The 13,195-nt window shown below is 44.9% G+C and overlaps 1 long non-coding RNA gene across 1 annotated transcript; it reads left to right on the forward strand.

Moving 5' to 3' along the window:
• The first annotated feature begins 3,042 nt into the window (after nucleotides 1-3,042).
• Nucleotides 3,043-12,905, forward strand: LOC125945396 (uncharacterized). Its single transcript, XR_007466873.1, has 3 exons — nucleotides 3,043-3,116; nucleotides 6,310-6,436; nucleotides 12,755-12,905. It is a non-coding gene; the product is annotated as an uncharacterized LOC125945396 (long non-coding RNA).
• Nucleotides 12,906-13,195: the final 290 nt, after the last annotated feature.

Below are 13,195 nucleotides of genomic sequence, written 5' to 3' on the forward strand. Positions count from 1 at the left end.
TCTTCACAGAAGTAGTGTAATGTTTATTGCACATTGATATATAATGTCTATTGGTGTTTTGTGGCTAAAGCGCCCTTAGGCGTTGATGCACCCACGCTGACGCCTGGTGGCACGTCTCCTCCATCACGACTACCAACGTCGATGACCATGAGCAACCGTCGTGCATATGGAAGCTGCACTACGCTGCACTACGCTGCACACGCTAGCACAACGCGAAAGACGAAGCACGTAACTGACACACTAATACAACGCGCAAGACAAAGCACGTAACTGAATCGTCACCGAGTCAAATCAGCGCGTACAGCGCGTCGTAATTGCAGCCTCCGCGATCAACTTCAGAAACATTTTCAGAGCTAATTGCGGAGGCCACGCTCCGCTGTGCTGAGTACGGTGAACGCCAGTGGCGTTGGTAGTGCTTCTTGATGCCAGCGTCCCTTCGAATGCTGGCATCGAGGCGTCGTAGTGCTGAGACCACCGAAGCGTTCACTGTCGGTGCGCGTTAGTGTCATAATGCAGTACTTCTCTTTTCTGCTCGTAGGCGGCGGCACCGCCCCGAGCAGGAGCGCGGGTACACGGAGGATTGTTAGATATATAAGGTGCGTCTGTGTAGCTCTCTGCAAATGCGTTTGTGGCGCAATGGGTTAAACGCTCGGCGATCTATCGTCGCGGACCGAGAGGTCGTGGGTTCGATTTCCAAACTTTGCATGTTTGTGGAACTTTTTCTTCTGGTTTCTTTCTTTGTATTATGTTCGTGTACATTGTAAGAACGTCATATCCGTGACGGAAATACGTCAGTGAAGTCTTGGTGGACCCCGGCATAAAACACTTTCGTGTTAAAAAGGTTGTCGCAGTTTCACCTGAAAGGCGAAGCATCAATTGCGATAGCAAACTTGTAGAGAGCTATACGGAGTAATGATATTAGCTTTATCAGCTGTATAAACTTGGACATGCAGCAGCATCGGCAACACGCAGAACTGTTGTTGACGCCATCGGCGTTTTGCCCGCGTTCGCTCAAAAAGCGTGCGGCGTTGGTGATTGATATAAAAGAAGTTGTCACAGTTTCACCTGAAAGGCGAAGCATCAATTGTGATAGCAAATTTGAAGAGAGCTATACGGAGTAATGATAGCAGCTTTATCAGCTGTATAAACTTGGACATGCAGCAGCACCGGCAACACGCACAACTGTTGTCGACGCTGTCGGCGTTTTGCCCGCGTTCGCTCAAAATGCGTGCGGCGTTGGTGACTGTTGCCGGAGCCTCTGATATAAAAAATGTCACAGTTTCGCCCTAAGGGCGAAGCAATGAATGCGATAGCAACACAGCAATGTCATACGAAGTAAGGTGAGCGGCTTTGGTAGGAACAACACGCAGAACTGTTGTCGACGCCATCGGCGTTTTGCCCGCGTTCGCTCAAAATGCGTGCGGCGTTGGTGACTGTTGCCGGAGCCTCTGATATAAATAGGCACTGGTAAGTGGTTCTTGAGGGAAAGGGAAAGGTTGGCGCTATCTTCTGCAGCCCTTGAGGGAGCACGGCTCAGCGCCAAAAATAGGCACTGCGTGCCGCAGCTAAACGTCGCCTCCCTTCCCTCCCCCTCCCCCACGGCCTCTCGCTCGTTGGAAGAAGGCGCGTTTGCTCTACATACATGGTGATTGTGAAGGAGAACAGAGACGCCTACTTCTGCAGCCCTTAAGCGAGCACGGCGCAGAACGCGCGTTTGTTCTCCGCCGTGCGTTCACTCCCCGTGAAAGACGCGCCCCCCGCGCCCTTTCACTCGCACATACAGCGTTCGGCGCGCGGCGACGATTTCTTCTCCAAATGACGTCATACGGAACCTCACGGCGACGGCGACGGCGATGGCGACGCCGACGGCGACGGCGACGCCGACGGCAGAAATCTGCTTTTGAGTGTCCATATAATTGCTATCGCAATAATAGGCACTTGGTGCCGCAGCTAAACGTCGCCTCCCTTCCCTCCCCCTCCCCCCCTCCCCGCCACGGCCTTTCGTGCGTCAGAAGAAGGCGCGTTTGCTCTACATATATGGTGATTGTAAAGGAGGAAAGAGACGCCTACTTCTGCAGCCCTTAAGGGAGCACGGCACAGAACGCGCGTTTGTTCTCCGCCGTGCGTTCACTCCCCTTGAAAGCGTGCGTCCCTCGCGCCCTTTCACTCGCACATACAGCGTTCGGCGGCGCGCGGCGACGATTTCATCTCCATTGACGTCATACGGAACCTCACGGCGACGGCGACGGCAGAAATCTGCTTTTTAGTGTCCATATAATTGCTATCGCAATAATAGGCACTTGGTGCCACAGCTAACGTCGCCTCCCTTCCCTCCCCCTCGCCCATGGCCTCTCGCGCGTTGGAAGAAGGCGCGTTTGCTCTACATATATGGTGATTGTAAAGGAGAAAAGAGACGCCTACTTCTGCAGCCCTTAAGCGAGCACGGCGCAGAACGCGCGTTTGTTCTCCGCCGTGCGTTCACTCCCCGTGAAAGACGCGCCCCTCGCGCCCTTTCACTCGCACATACAGCGTTCGGCGCGCGGCGACGATTTCATCTCCAAATGACGTCATACGGAACCTCACGGCGACGGCGACGCCGACGGCAGAAATCTGCTTTTGAGTGTCCATATAATTGCTATCGCAATAAAACAAAGTAAGAGCGAAAACTAAACTCTGCCCCTTGAATCAGCAAACTGAACGTTGTTCTTTCAAATGCATGAAACCTGATTACCTTCTGTCCAGTGTACGCCGCACGAAATTATTTCTGCTCTTCGATGTATTTCCGTACATCCCTCTTAAGTTTCGCGGATACAAGTTTTGTTTACAGTGCCATAAAGGATGAAATAATTGGTCGGTGTCAGTAAAATGGCGACGCAATAAAGATCGCAGTTTTATCAGATTGGTAAAGTAACGGTTACACGACCTAGCGCAGTTCTTGGCAGTAATAATTGTGGTTACCACTAGAAAAGAATGCAAGGCTTTCACATTGTGTTGTTCGCTTCTTATCTGTTTCAGTTTTGAAAACCATAGCTACATGTGGAACGGGGTTAGCATGCGGTTGCTTCTGTTATTCGTTATATTGTGCGCATTTTGGGAACGATGCAACACAAATCAGTGTGAGTAGAATTTCTTCTTTTTCTGTTATATGAAGAATTGACGGTAGGGCTTCTGAAATAAGGAATATCTTTTTCTTTCACGGCGCATCAATGCCCGAAAAGGCTGGCACTCCTCACGCGGCTGATTCTTTTTCTATATCACTAGGAAAAGTTGAAAAGTTTGATGAAAGGCTTGACCCTCTGAAGCTGCGCACTTGATTTTGTATTGTGTTGTTGAGGCGCAACGCTGCAGAGGTACTTTTGAGACTTTGAGGTGTTGCGCCGCTGTGACATCCCCGCCACAGAGCCACACAGGCTGCATTCTTAATGGGGTTTAATGTAAAAATGCTCCCGTACTCTGCCCCGTGTTCACGTTAATGAACCCCGGGTAGTCAAAGTTATTCCATTGGCCCTTATTACGGCGTGCCTCAAGCAGATAGCAGTTTTGCTGCGTAAAACCTCAAACTTGTTTTTCCAAACGTCCACCTGGCTGTATAATATGTTAACTTACCGGGGCATACAAGATATTACTCGTAGCGATATTCCCGTCCCTATATAAACAACAGGTTGACCCGCAGCCTACGATAGACAATTACAAAGCCTCCAAAGCTGCGAGTAAATTTGTCGCGCTAATCTGCCTGAATGCAAAGCACGAATTCAGATTACACTACTGATCCCAGCAGTACAATAGAGCGAATGCTCACAGAAGTAATGATCAAGATTGGTTCATCGCTGAACGACACAGTAAAATGTTGAGTAACTGTTGTCACTATGTGCCTCTCCAAGTGGCCTAATTCACGCAATATGTGGTGGATCAAGTTATGAGTCTTATGGTAAAAAGTTTTATTTCTACGCATCGGCAGAACCACACATTATGTTGACTTTTCTCTACAACATTTCAGTGCTGCCGGTTTCACGTGTCATTTGTGTGTGCTACAGAATCTCAGGGTATGCAGCATTTAGAATGCTAAACTCAATCTGATAACTTGCAGCACTGCTGCACTACAGGTACGAGCTCTACTAACGCAGCATCGTATCAATACTTGTTGATGGGCTAGTTGGTTCATCTTACTCCGTATTGTTAAGACACAACCAAAGACGGGAAAAAAAGCTTCAGGACAGGAAAGACCATCCTGTCCTGACGCTCTTTCCTGGCCTGAAGCTTATTTTTTTTTCGTCCTTAGTTCTGTCTTAACATTACGGAATAAAACGCAGTATCCTTCCGCGACACAATACCGTTGCGGACGTAACTGTCTGATAGTTGACGAGATTGGAGAGCTTTAGCTTTGCTTGGTACAGTACCTTAAAGGAATACCTAATTCGTTAGGCGCTCGGCGCAGGCACATCGTACACCGTGTAATTTTGAGGCGGTTACTGCTAGCAACTGTGATTGCGTATCAACATGTCAGCACAAATACAGCCCAGACGACCCACTTTTATCCGAATACGTGATTTTTACTTATTATGCGCCCTCACAGCAAGAACTGGTGAAATTAGCCATCGCATTATTTCTCTTCACGTTGAGGGCGAAAGATTAGTTATATGTTGTCGTTATTATTCAGAAAAGCTGTTTCTTTTCAGCGCTGCCAGGCCTACAGAGGCGGCACAAAGCTGCAAAAAGGTTTTCATGTTACTTAGCAAATGGCGCCACAGCAATAACGATGCGTTGACGATTGCGGAATAATTAATAAGCCAAGTTATTCCATCCATCTTTAATTTACCATTACGCTCTAGTATGGCACGGTATGACGCTGGCGAGCAAAAGCCAACTAGACAGCGAACAGCTAGACGATGCGGCAAGGGTAAACATATTTAGCGGAAAATTTGCCCCTGCTGTTGGTGAAAAGTGGTTCCAAGGAACCGCTCATCAAGAGTGTGGTTATATAGAAATGGACTAGCACTTCAGTCAGTAGTATATCTGCCCCACCAGCTATCCTGGTCTTGCTTCCCTGAAAATTGCGGCATAACCCATCTCACGACACATGTGGAGGGTAATGAGATTAGCATTGAAGTAATGTAGCGATACACCGTGTTGCCACCGCGGAGACGCGTCATGTGTAAGGAGTCTGCGCAGCCGAGATCCGCTACCGCGCTTCGCCCTGGACACTCTGCGCCATCTATCATCGCCGCCGCGAAGTCCGCGCGTCAGTGCCTATATATATATATATATATATATATATATATATATATATATATATATATAATACAAGACTCTGTAAATACATGTGGCGCGGGTAGAATACCGCCCGGCGACAGGCGCCTATGCTTGTTTTGGAGCTTGCTTCCCTCAACAAGACGGCCCAATGTTCTACCTATTAGACTTCGAAGTACCCAGTCACCAAAGAGGGCGGGAAAATGGTTAGAGACCAAAGCAGGCAGACATATAGGCAGGGTGATAAATAGACACTGCACGGTTAGTCAAGTATTCCACGAAAGCTACTTTCGTGAAAAACATCTCACCTAAAGCCTAATTATTCCTCAAACATCCCTGCAATACCAGCCTCACTAAATACAGTTTCAGCGTTTACGTTGCTCATTTCAGTTTTCAGAGAAAGACCAGATTTATAAATAATTAGTATCCAGTTTCTTCATAGCAGGTCTCCACACTTCGTTCGCCAACTGCTACAGGGGACATAGAACTCGGTTTCCATAGTTTTGACGTTTGTTTAGAATGGAGGCCGAATACTGTAGCAGTAAGTATTCATGTTGCCGCTTGAGAGTGCCAGCAGCCAACACTTGGCTGTACCGTGAATATTATAGCGTCAGTAGCTGTCGGTAGTTATTGGACGAATTTAGACACCAAATTATGCATGATAAATAACGTAGATTGAATGGGGATACCAGCCTATAACTTTGAATACTGTAATTCCTTCTTTATTTCTTATCTGCACTACTATTTACAAATGAAAGTTATATTCTGCCTGTATTAGCTTCTATAACAGATGTTATCGGTCTTTTACTTTTACGCAATGTGAACATACAAGCTAATTGGGACAACACTGCCAAAGCTAGAGCTCATAATATCGCGATTTGACATGATTGCAAAACAATGTTCCATAAGTTATTTTATAGCAAGTTGATTGATGATGACACCCCCTCCCCCCGAAAAATTAAAGAATGAACGATTGTTTGCTTATGACGTTAGTTTTGTTGAAAGAAGCTAGTGACACCGGATAATTTCTTATTGATCTTATCGTCTTTCTTCTTTCAGCAGCAAACTCTACTGAATTTACAAGCGATTGCTGGTTCAATTACACGAAAATTCTTAACGGAACCACATTAGGCTTGGAGGATCCTTGCGTAGGACTGTCTTGCACAAATGGTACCATCAAACTTGTAGAGTAAGGCATTATTCTTATTTGACAATATTGTGATGGGTCCTTAAAGTGTTTCCTTTAACTTACAATGAAAAAATATCCCACAGTGGTGACGAGCGTGTAGCGCTAATCCTTGATCGCCAGCTCTGCGCCGGGCTTGGAGTTCTCGCACATCGGTGGCTGCCACCGCCCTCGATGGATAACATCCTTCGACATATAAATGCCACAAAACCGCCGTTCTTTCATCTAGCTGTCGTTTTGCTCATTCTTGCACACTCCCGCCATTTCTTGTGCGTCATTGGTTAACGCGGGTACGTACCCTGTACACGTGCCCGCAAAAATATCCAGCTTCCCCAGAAACTTGTAAAGTATTTTTCACGCAGAATCGTTTGCACCAACATACGCGCGAATAAGTATGTACTGCACACAATAGAGTTTCAAAACAAATATTGAGAATAAATGCCGCATAACAATTGAAACTAAAAACTAATTGTTTTTTGCTTGTATGTAGAGAGGTTTTAAATATTTGGAGGTGCTAGCGCCGCTCCTTGTAGGAGGTGGAGTAGAACAGGAAAGAGTGAATGGCGCTACCTTCAAACGGATCTAGAGACCCTATACCGGGTGACACCTTTCTGTGGCAGCAAAGCCAAAGATACGAAGCCAAACATCACTCTGCCTGTAGTCCGCAAATGTAAACATCTGCAGACTAGGTAGCGTAAAGCAAAACCAACCAATAATTCTGCACTTTCTTCCTAAAGATTTCTTGTTAATGGATTTCTGTCTTGTGCTGTTTCTCGTCTTCTGGGTTTTTTATCTCCATATCTGGCTTTCGAGCTGCTAAAAACAAAATGGCATCACTGTGTTCATAAGCTGATGAGAAATAATCTATCAGGGGCTAATGACGACACGCATGTCGCGGAATGTTTCGTTCGCTTCGGACAATTATTCGGAAAGGTGCAGTGTAGCATGCAACTGATACCACCAGAGTTTCGCGGGTCACAATAGCGAGCTACTTTGACGCTGGCAACCTGGCGGTCTTAGCGAGTCCACCAGCTGTGCAAGCTAAACTGCGTTTAAAAGCAGTATCTTGAAGAAGCCAACTATTTCACAAGTTCAATGGCACTCTCAGCTGTTCACTGCCGCAGATGAAATTATTTCGCCAGGATTTCGCGTGTAGCGTGTTGGCGTCAGCGTGTTCGGGTGTGAGTGCTCCTGGCGCTTTGCCATGACAGCGTTCAACTTCGAGGATGCGATAACATTCTAAAATTTCTGCTCTTGGCGCAATAAGCGGTGATGTCTAAGGTTGACTGCGCTCCTTCCATTGCGCGAAAACAGCGTCGGCGTCTACGGGCTGAGGCCGGTAGAAGCCGACGCGTCTCCTGCACGCTACTCGAAATCTCGCGTTAAGTTATCGTATCTTCGAAAGGGGATAATGGCAACCACATACCTTGTCTCCTATATAACCTTTCAATTGAATTGTTTCCTTTACGTAGAGCGTTTAATTGTGTAGTTCTCGTATGGTCTGCTATGGTTTGGAAAATAAAGATGCTTGCTTCAATAAGACCGCCTTCTGCACTCCTTCGCTATGCAATATATTCTATCGCTGGACATTAGTCATTATCGGGGTGCAGTACGCGAATTCGCTCGTGTAGTTGAATAGCATGCGGCTAAGCGCCAGTCAGAGGAGATAATGAAGTAATGAGTTTGCGAGAGGAGTTCCGATAATAATTCCAGCTATTGCTTGCTTTAGCGTAATTTATAAGTTATATGACTGTCTGTTATCTGTTTTAGTGTTTGATAAAAATTCTAGACCGATTTAACTGAGTTTTGATACATCGAACAGGCTCATGTAAGAACACACACACACACACACACACACACACACACACACACACACACACACACACACACGCACGCACGCGCACGCACGCACGCACGCACGCACGCACGCACGCACGCACACACACACACACACAAACGCTTGCAGCCAAATAGAAGGCCACCAATAAAAATAAATTAAGGGCAGTTTCACGCTTGTGCAATCTGATGAAACAGCGGAGCCCTGCAAGTGTGGATGTAAAGAGTAGTGGGTATGACGCTCGGCTTCGGACCGTGAGTACCCGGGTTGAAATCCCGCCTCGCGACGAAAGGTTATATTGTTTTTGTTTTCTTTCTCTCTCTCTTTCTTTATTGATTTCTCTCTCTGTATCTCTTTCTCTCTCTCTCTCTGTACCAGATAAGCGGGAGTCAGGCAGGCACTTGGTCACGTTGTGGAACAGGGGCCTACGTACCTTAGCGCAATATAAAAAAAAAGGCGACCACGAAAGCTGTAAGTGTGGCTACGGGCCGTTTAAATCCGGAATAACGAATTTTAGGCAGATCCATGACCTTACCATCATTCGTATGCTGGATCAACCGCCCTGATTGCAGCACCTGCAGACACTAGCGCAACAGATACCTCTAGTGATTGTATGAAGCCTATAGTTAATTGACAGGGTCGCAAAGCTTTGGACAAAAGTAGGTCCCGAGCCAAGGGTGAGCGAACTTCCACATGGGGGCTAATGGGAGTTGCCACTGCAGCGCGACTAGATGGGTGAGCGAAAAAAAGAATACTAAAATATGATCCCTTTCGAAATGAAAAAAAGCAAGACAATACTTTTTTATTTGAACAGCACATTATTCTTAGTTAGTTTTTTTTATTTTTATTTAACTTCACTTCAGGAAGTAGAGGGCATGGGAAGAAAAAGCTCTTGTGAGCTTGACTAGGCTTCCCAGCCGATTACAGTTCAGCATGCAATGACGGTATACAAAAAACTGGCGTACATAAGTATAAACACACAAAAAGCGTACATTATTCTCGCACATAGTTGCAAAAAAAAAGAACACAACAGCTACACGCAATAAAAAACATCAAAGATAAGTTCAAAGCTGACATTTTAGACATCACCTCACCAAAAAAGCATGAAGTGCAGACTTGCAACAATAAATATCAAAATCATTTTGCGATAACAGATTTAACACAGAGGGCAAAGTTGTTCTCAGCATCTGGGCCCCGTAATTTGTGCGCGGTGTTCTTGTTTCGTACTTTCTCATGAGCCGTAAGGGATACGAAGAAGAATATTCAGCTAATTCTGCCAAATCTGCAAGCATTGGAATATTGTTCTTTATTTCATATTTATATCTAAGAACAAGGCGTAAGTTATACGTGTTGAAAACCGTAGGGATATCGGCCGCTTGGAAGAGCTGTGCAGAAGGGTGATCTCTGGCTAAGTTATAAATGATGCGTAAAGCTTTCTTTTGTAGGACGTGGAGCTTCTTTAAGGATGTGTGCGTGCCAGTGCCCCATACAAGTTGGCAATAATTCACTTGAGACATAAACAATGATTTGAAAAGCAACAATTTGATATTAGTTGGAAGAACACAGTTATTGCGGTATAAGAGGCCAACAAAACGCGAGACAGCTAAACACACGTGGTTGACATGCACATCCCACAGCAACTTTTCCGTAAACCAAACACCAAGGGTTTTAAATGCTGCTACGATTTCTATGTTTTTGGAGCTATAAGTCGAATATTCACAAAACGATACAGTTTTACCCTTAGGGCGGAAAATTATCGCTTTCGTTTTGGCTGCATTAATTTCTAGTGCATTTAGTTTCGACCAGCCTTCCAGTGCGGCAAGCATTTCGTTAGCTTTTCTTATCAGTTCGGCGGGATTTTCACCGCTGAAAAATACACTGGCGTCAGCCGCATATATAACATAAAATGAGTTATGAATATTGACAATGTCGTTAATGTATAAATTAAACAGAAAAGGCCCCAGTATACTTCCCTACGGCACACCTGACGTAAGGCCTAGCGTTTCTGATGAGTGCCCATTAACATTAACGTATTGACGTCGATGCGACAAATAAGAGTTCACGAGTTCAGCGGCACGTCCTCGAATCCCATAGCTTTCAATTTTGGCAAGAAGTATTTTATGATTTAAACTATCGAAGGCTTTCTTAAAGTCAATAAAAAGGGCTAGTACTAGGCGTCTTTCTTCAAAGTTTCCAAGAATGAATTCTTTCTGCGCCAGCAACGCAGTTTCAGTCGACCTATTTTTCCTGAAACCGTGTTGGAATGGCGTCATAACGTTATGTCGTTCAATGAAACTGGATAGACGTGTTAAAATAGCTTTTTCCAAGCCCTTGGAAAAAACAGGAAGTAACGATATCGGCCTATAGTTAGCAACGTTATTCTTATCACCTTTCTTGAAAACCGGGATGACCTTAGCGACTTGCATTTGAACAGGGAAAGTGGACGTCGTAAGGTAAAGGTTAAAAATGTGGGTCAGCGGGGCTGCAATGAGGTCGATGACATGTTTAACAGGCAATATCTGTAAGTCGTCCCCATCCAACGAAGTGCTGTTTTTAAGGCTACGAAATATGGTGGCAACTTCTTGGCTGTCAACAGGAGAAAGAAAAACGCTTCCATGGCCACTCGGCGAAATAAATTTCAATGCATCTATGCTACCAATGGACTGGGAATGCGCAAGGAAAGAATTATTGAAAAAATTAGCAAGTGAAGGACCGCCCGTTTCAGTTCCATTGCAAATCATTTTATCAGGTATGTCACTTTTACATCCAGGATGTAGAAGAGTGGATAGCTGCCGCCAGAGGGCGTCGCTACGGCCACTGCAGCGCTGAAAAATGTCCGCATAATACTGCGTCTTAGCAGCTCTAATATCCTTGTTCAATTTATTTCTATACGCCTTGTATTCCAATAGCGTTGAAAGGTCTCTAGTTTTGATAAATCTTTTATAAAGCTGGTCTTTAACACTGATGCGATGAAGCAAAAAAGGGCTAATCCAGGGCTTCCGAATTTTCTTTCGTCGTGATGCACTCTTCATTGGGAAATGCTCAGAGTATAATGCTTTAAAATTATTAATAAATGTTTCATATGCAGTATCCGCTTCTACTGCGCAGTATACGTCATCCCATGACGCATTCCGTATAACAGCACGAAACGATTCAAGGCTGTTATCTGTTATTGACTGATAGTATCGAGCGCACTGTAATGGACGTTTACTCGTTTGCTTCAGCGCACACAAAAATATTAACATATGATCGCTGAGGTCACAGCAAACAACACCAGATTTTGTCATTGATAATTCGACGTTCGTTATAAATGTATCAAGAAGTGTCGCCGACTGTTGTGTAACGCGAGTTGGCAAAGTAATCACATGTGCACATGCATTAGAAGACACCGTGACATCAAAGTCAAATCGCAGTGCACTATCACCCAATATATCAATGTTAAAGTCTCCACCACAAAACATAGTGTAATTATTTTCATTGACATACTGAAGAAGACTATCTAAACAATTTATAAACTCCGATGCAACACCATTTGGAGGGCGGTAGACAACAGAAAATACGGTTCGGTTGGAACGGAGAGAGAGCACTTCGCAATTATCAGAAATAAAAGAAAACTCAGGAATCAAGTGGCATTCGAGATCCGAACGTACAAGCACCGAGACACCACCGCCTCTACGTCCACTTGGACGGTTAACAAAATACGTCTGATACATTGGTAATGTGAACACACTGTCATCTGCATACCATGTCTCAGATATCATTATCACATCAAAGCAAAAGCCGAAGCGATTTACCAGTACACTAAACTCATCATATTTGTTGCACATTGAACGAGAATTGATATGAATAGCGAACATATGTATAGCGAAAAGAAGAAAAAAAAGACAATAGCCTTTTGTCTAAGTATTATTGAAAATGTATTTTTTATTGGCGCCCCTGGAATAAAAAGAGGGCATTCATGCTGCTGTGGAAAAACGCGTTCGTAAACTTCGTCTGCTGCAATACGGTCTCTTCCAAGGTTTTGGTGTTTGCATCGGCGTAGGGTCTCTGAATTCCGGCAGCGAAAATTTTACGCTCGCTGATCGTGGTGTTCCCAAAGTGTGTTACATCGTGAGTCAAAGTGTTGCGTGAAAACTATTTACGTGAGGTGATTAAAGATCAACCGGGCAAGTTTCAGCGTGAGCGCCCTTCGTGCGACTAGTGGGACTGTTAGGCTTGCCTACCCATGGTAGGTAAGCGATACGTTCAGGTAGCGTGTTTCCCCGTAAGCAAGACTTCATCTAAATTGTAAAAAGAAGTTGGTTGTTTTCTCCTACAATCCGTGGTACGTCCTTGTTAAGAGACAATTTGGAAACTTGCTCTGTATTTCCTAATATATTACAAGATTTTCATTGCTTTCAGCAATTTATCAAACACTGTGCAGATTCACGTGTTTTTCACGTCAACGTAGATAAGTACATCTGGTGCTTTGTTTTTTTTTTCAGCTGCAACACTACAAAGCCAGATCGAGGTGACAGTTGTGTGTATGAGCCTCATAGAGGAAATTGGCCAGAGTGCTGCCAGTGGGTGCGCGCATGTTAGCGATGGCTCAAAATACCTTGCGAGTACTTTGAGGCTGTCCTGTAGTACTCGCTACCATATCCCTAAAAAAGTTGCGAATAATAAAGCTAATGTTCTTGCACTGGTGTAGAGCGGATCATTTGTTCGGTTCGAGAGCAACTAATAAAGGATACCATTATTCGGTGAGGCTTAAACTACGTCGTGGATCTTGGTGAGACAAATGTTACTCTGGAAAGGAGCTGCATCAATTGAATGGCTCATTGTGGAGTAAGAAAAACATATTTGTTCGGAAAAAATATAAATGAAATCATGGGGATCTACGTGCCAAAAAAATGTTCACGAGACACGCCATAGTCGGGAACTCC

The sequence above is a fragment of the Dermacentor silvarum genome, chromosome 5, assembly GCF_013339745.2.
Source record: "Dermacentor silvarum isolate Dsil-2018 chromosome 5, BIME_Dsil_1.4, whole genome shotgun sequence".
NCBI classification, from domain to species: domain Eukaryota; kingdom Metazoa; phylum Arthropoda; class Arachnida; order Ixodida; family Ixodidae; genus Dermacentor; species Dermacentor silvarum.